The sequence below is a fragment of the Erithacus rubecula genome (genome assembly GCF_903797595.1).
Source record: "Erithacus rubecula genome assembly, chromosome: 3".
In the NCBI taxonomy this organism is placed as follows: Eukaryota; Metazoa; Chordata; class Aves; order Passeriformes; family Muscicapidae; genus Erithacus; species Erithacus rubecula.
Window position 1 is genome coordinate 69,502,541 of NC_136689.1, and position 10,795 is coordinate 69,513,335.

At 43.1% G+C, this 10,795-nt stretch overlaps 1 protein-coding gene across 3 annotated transcripts in view; it reads right to left on the reverse strand.

The window, feature by feature from the left end:
• Positions 1-8,687, reverse strand: part of CDH6 (cadherin 6) — a 102,292-nt gene extending 93,605 nt beyond the window's left edge. For all 3 annotated transcript variants that reach the window (XR_013773591.1, XM_079300318.1, XM_079300319.1), the window contains exon 1: positions 8,495-8,687. The gene's annotated coding sequence lies outside the window, so the exon portion shown is untranslated. The remainder of the gene's footprint in view (positions 1-8,494) is intronic.
• Positions 8,688-10,795: the final 2,108 nt, after the last annotated feature.

Genomic DNA, 10,795 nt, shown 5'->3' on the forward strand with positions numbered 1-10,795 from the left:
TTCCCGAATAATTCCAGTATTTACTTTTCTTCATCCAGCACTCAGGATGTTATTGCAACAGGGAAGAAGGATGTGCAGCTTATCTTAACCTTCTAGATTTGCAGAAGCCAGCCTCTGACCTCACATTTACCAGCCTGACTGAAATTACAACCTGCTGCTAAGGAAAACTCTGTCATACTTTAAAGTAACTCTGATATCAAGTAGCTTTGAGATATCTGACAAATGAATTACAGTGGATTAATGAGGAGCTGCTTCAGAAATCCTGCAAAAGAGATCCTTACATGTTACAATATGGTAATACATTTCATTTAATAGCAATATAAATTATGTGCCAAGAAAAGTGGGAGCCTGGTTTTTTTGTTGTGGGTTTTTTTCCTAAGAGTAACAGAAATTCTTCCTATAAAGCAGAGTGCACACTTCTGTTTCTGATGGGAAACAACACTCTGAAAAGCACTGAATTTCAAAGCTGCTTGAGATTATATTGTCTGCAGAACTGTGCTGATGGCTGTAAATATTAACAAATATGATACACTAGGCCAGCTTTTTTCTTCAGATGCTTATGCTCTGCTTCCTCTTAAGTGCAGATGACCTGAAGACATAGACACCAAGAGGAAGAATCTGAGCTAAGAATTGGTTTTAGAGATGTAATGCACAGTGACACTTGCACAAAGGAAGGATGTTCCCATTACATGCCAGCAGAAATGGCCAGGAAGTGAAAATCTCTGTCCAGTCCTCTCTATCCCCTCAGCAACTGCTGATGGGAGCTGACAGACAGCAAAGACTCCTTCTCCATGCTGTACAGATGATCCAGGGGTTGAAGGGGTGTCAATGTAAAATGGTGGTTATTCCTTACACTGCTTTTCTTTCCATGCCTAGTCTATTATTTGGGGATAAAAAATATACAAACATTTATCAATCACATTGTAGTCACCATGAAAATAATTGCAAAGTTGTAAACACTTCATTACAAATCCTAACATCTTGGTCCAGAATGACACCTAAGTATTCAAACAGCCTTGTGGACTTCAGTGCAGTTTATTGATACTTTTAAAATCAAACTGTTCTGGGACCAGGTATGATAAGTCAGAGAGAAGAACATGCATTGTTTATGGCAGAAATAACTTGGTAATTATCAGCAGTGAGAAGGGAAATAGCATAGCAGAGCATTCATATTATTTAAATGGAGTTTAGATGAAATACAGGGTTTTATGAAACTGGTTGGCACAGCATGAATTGCTTAAAGAGATGTGGCTGGTGGACTTAAGAGTTGCTTCTGCATCTTTTCCCTTTCAGCCCTGACAGCTAAATTGAGCACCAATTTCACAAAAGAAATTTGCTCCCTGAAGGAGATTCTACCTCTATATATTCCTGCTCTGTGATCTGCCAGGGCACTCTTCACACTATGAAAGTGAGGAAATAGATTCTCTTGAATTCTTTTAGAGCTTGATCAGTTTGTCAGGCCAGCTCCAAAAAGCATTAGGTCATAGTAGGTGGCACAGAGCTCAGGACCTGGTACTACTTCAATCTAAACTGGACACATAACTTGTAAATTTAGTGTGTCTTTTATGTGTATCTTTTTCTACTTCTCCCTCTATTTTATTTACACTAAGATCAATACCTGTGTCAGGGGTATTGGTGTACATCATGTCCTTATTCAAGTACTTCCCTTTGACTTACCTTCATATCTATGTGCTAGGAATACTACTCCTTAGATGTTTACAAAGCAGGGGTGCTTTGAAATGAATTCATGCAGGCATGGACATGAACAAGAGATAGTGTGGTATGACCTCTGGCTGCCCCAAACCACAGGGAACAGCATGCAGAATAGGCAGACTTCTATGAGATTTATTTTTTTATCCCCTTCTCTCTCACAGGCATAAGTAGGTGGGAATGTATGAGGCAGGGAATGGTAAAGAAACTCTGGCCAGTCCAACTTTGTCAATGCAGAGAGTAAGGTCATTGCCACCTTGCTTGGGGACAACTCAGATTACTTTCTCTTGGGAATAAGATACTCAGTCTTGTCTCAGCTCTGGAGCTACCCAGCTTCTCCCTTCCCCACCACAGAAAACATGGCTGAACAAGCAAGCAAAAACATCCAGAAAATCCTTTGGGGATAGAATGTCAAAGCAGATTCAAGGAGTCCTTGAGAAAAATAATTGGCTTTCTTTTGGATGAAAAAAGAGACCCAAATCTGACTCTTTCCCCCCATCTATTCTTTGATCAGCTACAACAACTAAAGACAGGAGAGAGAGGCAGGCAGGTTGACTGCAAGCTGTACTTGCTAGAAGAGCCTGGTTAAGCATCCCTGCTGTGTTATGATCTCCTCCTGTGACCTTGGGCAAGTCACTCACCTCCGTGGTGATTTGCTTCCCCTGCTGTAAAACACAGCCAATTATACAGGCCAGCCTCACAGTGGGTCCATGAGGTGAAGATGTGGAATTGTGGAATATTGGAACAGCTTTTGGGGGAAGGCTTCATGTCAATGAACACCTTGTCCCTTACTTGAAATGAGACTCCCAAATGCCTACAGAGTATCTGTGGGTTCTTGAAGGGGGGTGTGAAGACTACTATAAGCTGTATCATTTTCTTCTTGTCCATGAAGATACTTTTGTCAAATAATGATTGGCAGACTAATGACACCCTAAAGTTACGAACCATCAGGCACTCAAAGCAAATCAATTCAGTGAGGAAAACAGATTTCACCTGAGTCCTCAGGGCAAAACTAAAAGCAACTGTGCTTTTAATTATTTTTGCTATGGTATTGGATCTAAGAGGATGAGGGAGGAGGACACATCTTTCTAAGAGAGAGGGTTTTCCCTGGAGTGAGACTGTCAGTAGGAAGGCTGGCCCAATGCCGCAGTGTCAGAATCCCAGCTGAGCCACAGGCACAAGTGGTTCTCCCACCACTCCACAGCCTCTCATGCAAGTCTGGATCACCATCACCTTCAATGCTAAGTGGAGTTACCATCAGAGGCAAGTACTCTCTTTGAGTTTGGTGTTACCCTCACAACAAAGCAGAGCTACATGCTAATGATCGTGTTGATTAAGCAGCCTTTGTGATATAGAAGCTATTAGCAGCCAATTGTAATGAGGGAACAGGCTGCTCTGCTTTCCACCAGACAGGCACGAACCTGCAGTACCTGGGGAAACTTGACTAGTGTTTAATTTTTGTGCTAATTTTCAATTCCTGCTGACCCTTCTCCTAGGTCCTCCTGCTCTGGGTCTGCGATTAGATGCAGAAGTGGGGATGCTGGAAAGATACACTACCTATTATCTCAGAGGCAGCTGTAAACATTACAGCATGATAATGAAATTAGTTTAGCTGAGAGGAATTACAGTACCCAGATAGTACAGGACAGATCTCATTCATAAAGTGCTCTCTTCTGTGCATTGCGGTGTGTCACTAGGGAAGAGCTGAGGGCTTACAATGGGTATTTATGTTGCAAATGAAATCTAATAGTCACATTCTTGCTAGAATTAAGCATTTGCTGACAATATATAAACATATATGCATATCTTGACAAGACAGGCTTATTAACCCACAAACTATTTGCCCACAATGCCAGAATAAAGCCATTATCGAACAGGTTACTTAAAACACAGCAAGGCTGGCAGTGTTCTCAGATGAAACCAGATGGAAATATGTATGCACTTTTTGTCTATGTGCCTGGTGCAGAGGAGGGTATGGAGAGGGTGTCTTGTGGATGGGTGTGAGAAAGATATTGCAGTATCACTCTATCTTGGATGTTTCAGCATGGTGCTATCAAGTGCTCTGGCACCATCACAGTTAAGCAATCACTCCTTTGCTTAAATATTCTTTTTGGAGGTCCAACATCCTAACTGAGGAAGGACACCATGCCAGTTGAGCCTTTTCCATCCTGACAAGGCACACAGGCTCACCCTTCCCCATCAGCATTGATCCTCACTGCTCCTCAGAGGGTTGCAGCTCTGGAGGAAACTATTCTTTCTGGTTTGTTTTAAGAGACAAAAATACTCAAGGAGCAGACCAGATGTGCCAACCAGTAACATTAATTCACACCATTCTATAAACACTCCCGAAATTCAGTTATGCTATTTCCTTCTGGGAATGCTCCTGCTAACAAACAAACAAAAGCATAAACTCAAATATTTACAGTCTTTGTTTGGGTCTTTCAGTGCCAAATGCACAACCAGGAAAATAAAGTAGAAGACAATGGTGGTAATTGGCTCTACTTGGAATAGGGAGATGATCACGGGTACAAAGAGGGATAAGCATGCCTGAAATTGGGTAGGGAAGTAGCTGATGGGTGATCTTAGATCGGACACACAGCAGTTCCCTGGAGAAGCTTAGGAACCTGAGCCTGGATGGACTCTCAACACATCCCAGCTAGTCCTTAAGGAAGAACCAAAAAGCGACTCAGGAGGAGATTACAGCACAGAAAGCCTGACTGGATATGAAATACTCACACTCAAACTTAAAAATGCTTTTATTCAGCACTTTCCCCACCTAAATCCACTGCAGCAACACTCACAGCACAACACAGAGAGGATTTTTTCTGCTGATGTTTTGTATTAATTATGCATTCTTCAAGGGTGTTGTTAAACAGCGACTAATAATCTGTCCTGTACCTTTTGCTAAGCAATAAAAACAACTAAAAGCTGCATTTAATACTAAATGTTCACACTACATCCCATCTCTCCCCATCCCAAATGAAACAAGGCAAGATGACATACCTTTCTCCTCACACAGCACAGTTTTTTTCAGACCCCTTGGAAAGGTCTGCCATGACTAAGCATGCAGCATGAGCAAACCAGCTGCTACTGGATTTTTATCTCAACCAGAACACATTTAAACTTGAGAACGGTGTTTATACTGCAAACTGAATTCTGCATAGAGTCAGCAGAAGAGATTTGCTCTGTGTGCCACAGAACTCTTCACTTTGTGCACAGGATGGGGGACTCATTTTGAAGATTTACATTGAAAAGATCCTGAATTTGGCCCCACCATGGCAGTCAGGATAACCACAGCTGAGTTTATCAACCCTGTTTCTAAGAGCTATGAACCCAATAAGTTATATAGGAAAAAGAAAAAGGAGAAAAGAAGTAAAACCCCAAATGATGCAAAGCCTTTGAAGACAAGAGGAGCAGTTACTGTGGCTAACTAGGTCTTCAAGGGGTTAATGAAGAAGTTTCCCTAATACCCAGCTTCCAAGGCAAAGCCTTTCCCACATGCTTATGATAATCAAAAGATACTGAAAACCAATTCTACTTCATTCTGGTATAATTGCAGCAGAGCCACTAGAGGAATTGTAACCATTATGTAAGATGAGGCACCATCACAGTGGGGCCTGCTGCTTCAAATGCATTCTGCCCACTCTTTTTTATAGATTTCAGCTACCTTTCATTTTAGTAATTAGCCACCATTTCAAAGGAGATCCATAAGTAATTTCCTGCACATCTTGAGCCATAATGCTGCAAGATAGTGCTAGAAAGGTAACATAATTTAAAAGCAGTCAACAAAGGGCAGGTGACATACTGAAAAGTTCAGTTAAGGCACGAGACAGAGACCACCATTTCATTTAACAACAGATAAATGTTGCTTTGCCACCACACAGCACACAGGCATCCACCAGAAAACCCAACTGTGATTCCTTCCAACCCCCAAAATACTGCAGGATTCTATTAATAAGCAGCATATCAGCATGCTGAAAGCTTCCAGTCAAAGTAAAAATGATGTAGCACATTGAGAGGACAGTGGTCTGGAGGGAGGCTCCTGCTCAGAGGAACCCAGTATGCCCTTGAGAAGAGGGTTGCTCATTTAAAGAGGATCTCAGCTGGTGAGAGCACAGGCACATTCATAACTTCTATGAAGTTCACATTAGTTTTGAGATCTTCTGCAGAAAGCAGGGGGAAAAAATATCCCACATTTTTTAACCTGTGTATGTTTTGCTTTGAAGGAAGTCTCTCAACTAAATATTATTGAAACAGCAGATGGCAAAATGCAAACTTTATTGAAGGGAAGGTTGCTTTGAGAGGCAGGTTAGTGTTTGCATGGAAGAGCTATGCAAGGGAGGAGGGAAAGAGGGAGAGAGAGAGAGAGAGAAGAGTCAGAAGTTAAGATGCACATTTCTAGTTGAACAACTTGGTTAGAAAATGATAACCGTGTCTATAAATGTAATCTTTGGTGTGCTGGCATGGAGATATGCAAGAGCTGTGAATTGGTGTGAAAACTAAAATACCTAGAGGGACTAATAAGTCCCTATGGGGACCCCAGTTACTTAAATGGCTGCAAAGGATAATTGCAGAGAGCTACAACGGGACTGAATCAATGCCATTTTCCCTGGGAAAAAAAAAAAAAAAAAAAAAAAAAGTATTGCTGCTCCGATTACGTTGTTCTGAAAAGACTGGCTGCTTTCTTCTTCCCTCCCCCAGCTCAAAAGTCAACTGCAAACCAGTAGAAATATGTCCAGAAAGATTATGGTGTAGCTGAAAGCCAGAAGCATATGAGATTATGTATTTACTGGTGCTGTGTCAGATAACATGTGAATGGAGAGTAAAAAGAGATTCAGCTTTGCAGTCTTTATTAGCATGTTTGGGCTCTTTAAAGGAGCTATCCAATTGTGTCATTGCTGCCAGGCCTTTAAAATTGTATATATCCATGATAAAGGAATCTACTTAATCTTGAACACAAGCCTCCAAGCCCTACCCGACTCTCCTGTGACATGCAAACTTATTGCCTTTAAACAGGAATTAGAAAAAAAGAAATGAATAGGGATGCACCATTACCCATAGCATTATATTGCTCAGGAACAGATGTTAATCAATTTTATGGAATGTTTTAAGTAACATGCAAGTACTTTTGCAAAGAACTGTCTGCATAATAGAGATTTCAGCCCAGAAAATACAGGAGATAAGCCTTTATCTTGACTGGGAGAGCTATGTCTATTTTGATTAAAACCAAAGAGGTCTGCACGATCAAGCAATTTTATTCCCTTGGAATTATGTCATTTCCAGAATGATACTACACACAGTCCTGTGAGAAAAGGGAATGGAAATAACCTTGTTCTTGTAGTGTTCTCCTTGTGCAAATGTTCATGCATGGAGCGCATGAGGTACACATGTAGGATGAACATTCCATCCTCAGAGATTCTTGAATAGACAAGAACTGTAGTCTCTATTCCAGCCTTGCAAGAACAGTAAATTTGGAGAAAGGACTGACCTTACACTCTGTAAGTAATTTGTGCGACTCAATCTCTCATGCACTGCTAACAGAACTTTAAAATCCCACACCACACACAAGTAAAAGGAAAAAGGTGCCCTATCTTCTTGATTTGTATAAAAGTAGTAGCTGTGCCATCGTGCTGGGAGTAATTTCAGTCGTTAAACTTCTCCAACCTTGAATGTCATCAGGAATTACTTAGGTGACCATCCACTTGCACTTTAAAAGTGCTGCATTTAACTCTCCGTAAAATATGGATTTTATTGCAGCAGTGACAGGACTCCTTTCCACAGCCACTGACCTCTACTGCTGTTGCTTATCTCTTCTCAACCTTTTGCATAAGAATACACAGATGTAGTATGCAAACAGTTTTCCCTCCGTGTGTGTAAGCAGGTGTTACATATATATGAATACATAAATAGTTCAACCTAGCTGACACAGAAAGTATGTTACCAGCTCCTTAGAAACATTTACTACACCACCAAATTGAGTGCTTGCTTTCTGCAATTACCCAACTTCTTTCCTGTAAAAATGTCTATACGCCTACCCCCTTACTTCCACCTCTTCCAGCACTCCCCAACCCGTTCTTTTATCAAATAAAAGACTTCACATTTGTCAATTCCTGTAACGTCCCCAGATCTGCTCACTCTGCCCCCTTCTTTTCACTGAGGAAGCGCCTCATTTCAACTGTGCTCTACATTCAGTTCTGCACTTTGCCTCGGATTTCGCTCATGAGCCGAAGGGTTTTGCCCTGTATGCATATCACAGCAACCAGGCAATATCAAGAAATCGAGACTGACTTTAAAAAATATTATTTTCTAGTTATTCATCCTTCTGCTGCTGTTATTATTAATTATTACTGTTATCCTCTTCCAAGCACACACGACCCTTCTCCCACTCTCACCACCTCTCCTGGCCCGAGGTGTCTTGCTGGCGATGACAATCCCCAGGAAAACGCCGCATCCCTTCTGCTGACTTCCAACGCCAGGAACCGCGGTGCCCGCACGCCCCGGAGCGCCGGGCAGGGCGCGGAGCCCCGGGGAGGTCACCCCGGAGCGGTGCCGGGGGCAGAGCCCTCCGCAAGACAGCTGCCAACTTTGTCAAATAAGTGCTGTCCCCCTCCTCCTTCTCCCGCCCCCCTTAATCAGCATTCCCAATAAGCACGGCAGAAAGAATAAGAAAGGAAGAGGAGAAAATAAATAAAAAAATTAAAAAAAAAAGCAGAAGGCGGCTGGCTGGTGAGAGGCACAACTTGCCCCTCCAGAGGTGCAGAGTCGCATCTCCTTATCTCCTTACCGGCACGCAGGGACGAAGCGGCCGAGCCTCGCCCGGGTCGGAGGCAGCGCAGCTCCGCGGCCCCTTCTCCCGTCGCTCAACCTCCCCGCCTCGCACTAGGGCTCCCGCTCGGCCAGCAGCACTTTTTAACTCCGGCATGCAGGCAGCCCGAGCCGAGGGGGCTCTCTATCTGATTGGTTTCCATTCACTGCTCCTGATTAATAAAAAAAAAAAAAAAAAAAAAAAAAAAAAAAAAAAAAAAAAAGGGAAAAAAAAAAGAAAGGAGGAGGGGGAGGAAAAAAAAAAGGCTAACTCCTCCCTCTCGGCTTGGCTCCCTGGCAGGCGCGCACACACAGCCGCACATACGCGCACCCGCACCCCTGGCGCCGGCGCTGCGGCTGCGGGGCCGCGGAGCTGCCGCACCGGGGCCGGGGCGCGGAGCGGGCGCGGAGCCGATTCCTCCGGCGGGCAGGGATTTGCAACTGAATGCGGTGGGAGGGCAGAGGGGGAGGGTTGTGCCAGGGAGCCCCCCTTCCCCGCCGAGAGCAGCCAGCTTCTTCCCAGACGTTTGGTAGCGATAGCTAAAGCGGAATAAAATCGGGGGAGGGGGGATAAAGAGGAGGCAGAGGCACACTGCTCTGTTGTGAACTGTGTGTTTGTGCTGTGCGGCTTCTCATCCTCCGAGCTGGTCTTAAGTCCTTTTCTCTCATCTGAGATGCCCCGCTGGTCTTTTCCCACACTTCCCAGGAAGTTCCTGGACTTGATGAATCAAGATATTCCCGTGAATTATTAATGGAAATGACACTTCGTGGTCGCATGTGGCGGCTTCTATGTGAATGGAAAGCAGCGGAGGGATTCTCCAGGTACCTGCTTTTGCTTGGTCCCTCTCTTCCCGGAGGGCTCCCCACTCAGGAGGTTATGACTAATCAATGCAGAACGGACTGAAATCTCAGCTTGTGCTGTGGGACTCCTGGAGCCCCTCTGCACACATGCATTTTGTACAACCTCTGCCCCCGCCTCCCCCCCAACCGCCTAAATACAGCCTGAAATAAGGCTTTATGTTTTCCTAATCTATATATTAAATTACAAGATGGAAATTGCCAACCAGTTTATTATTTACCTGTCAAGAGTCCACTCCAATTCAGCTGCATGGTGTCCCCTTAAGATTCATAGCAAATGTTGCAAGAAGAGAAGCTTTCTGCCATTTGCCTCTCACATCTCCACAGTCTTAGGTTTGACCTTTATGTTTTTTTCCCTGCTAGTAAATCTAAAGTCATCTTGTTTTTCTTTCTTTTTCTATTCATTTTTTCTTCCCTTCCTCCTATCCACCTTTCATATTTTCTGCATGCTGTATTGTCTTAAGGATGGGTTTGTGCTGGCTCTAAGCCATCTTTGTGTCCTGTTTCTGGACTATCTCAAGGCTTTTAGTATACTTTAAATACCCTGAGCACCAGGAATTCAGGTAGCAATCTTGCTGCTAGTGCTGTAATTTCTACAGTGCTGCAGCACCAGGTCCACAGCATAGCTGAAGCTGGTGCTGGGCTTGTTGTAAAATGTGGAATATGTAAAATTTTTTAAAGGAAGGATGTTTTTTAATGTTTGATCTTTGTGTACTCTCAACAATAGTCAACAAGAAGGGAGATTTAACCCATGAAACAGCTAACAAGCACGCTCTAAGTGATGTCCAGGTGTTAGGAAAACAAATTACTTGGTAGGAATTGCCTTGTTAAGGGTTAGGGCCTGACATGCTACAGTGATCTCAGACCTAGGGTGAGGTTACCAGAGCTTGGGAAGAAGGATGTTTCATTGATAGTGGATGCAAAGAATGCAGAATTTGTGAGCCACAAGGACAACTGGCAGAACTCCCAAGGTAAGGAAGAAATTAATAAAGCTAACTCAGCAATTGTGCTGAAATCTACTCCAACTAGGTAAGAGGTATTTCTGGCAGGGAGACATCATGAACGCCGATTCACTGACCATCGACCCAAGAAACCCAACAACTCAAGAGAAAGATTGAGCATAAAGATTAATTAGCATGAGAAACAAGAGAATCATTAACCAATAGAAGATAGGATACTAACTAATAGAGAACTGTGTAACTTGTTTCCAATGAACACTAATTCCTTTATTTACTGAAATGTATAAATAGTAAAAATTTGATAGCTGGTGAGCTTGATTTGTGGAATGCCATCAAGCACCCAGGCTTGTGCAACTGATAAATAAATAATCAATGTCTCTCATGAGTGTGTAATTATTGGCTTGGTGCATACCAGGTAATGAATCCATATTTTTGTGGACAACAGGCTCCTTAAGAAAGCCTTC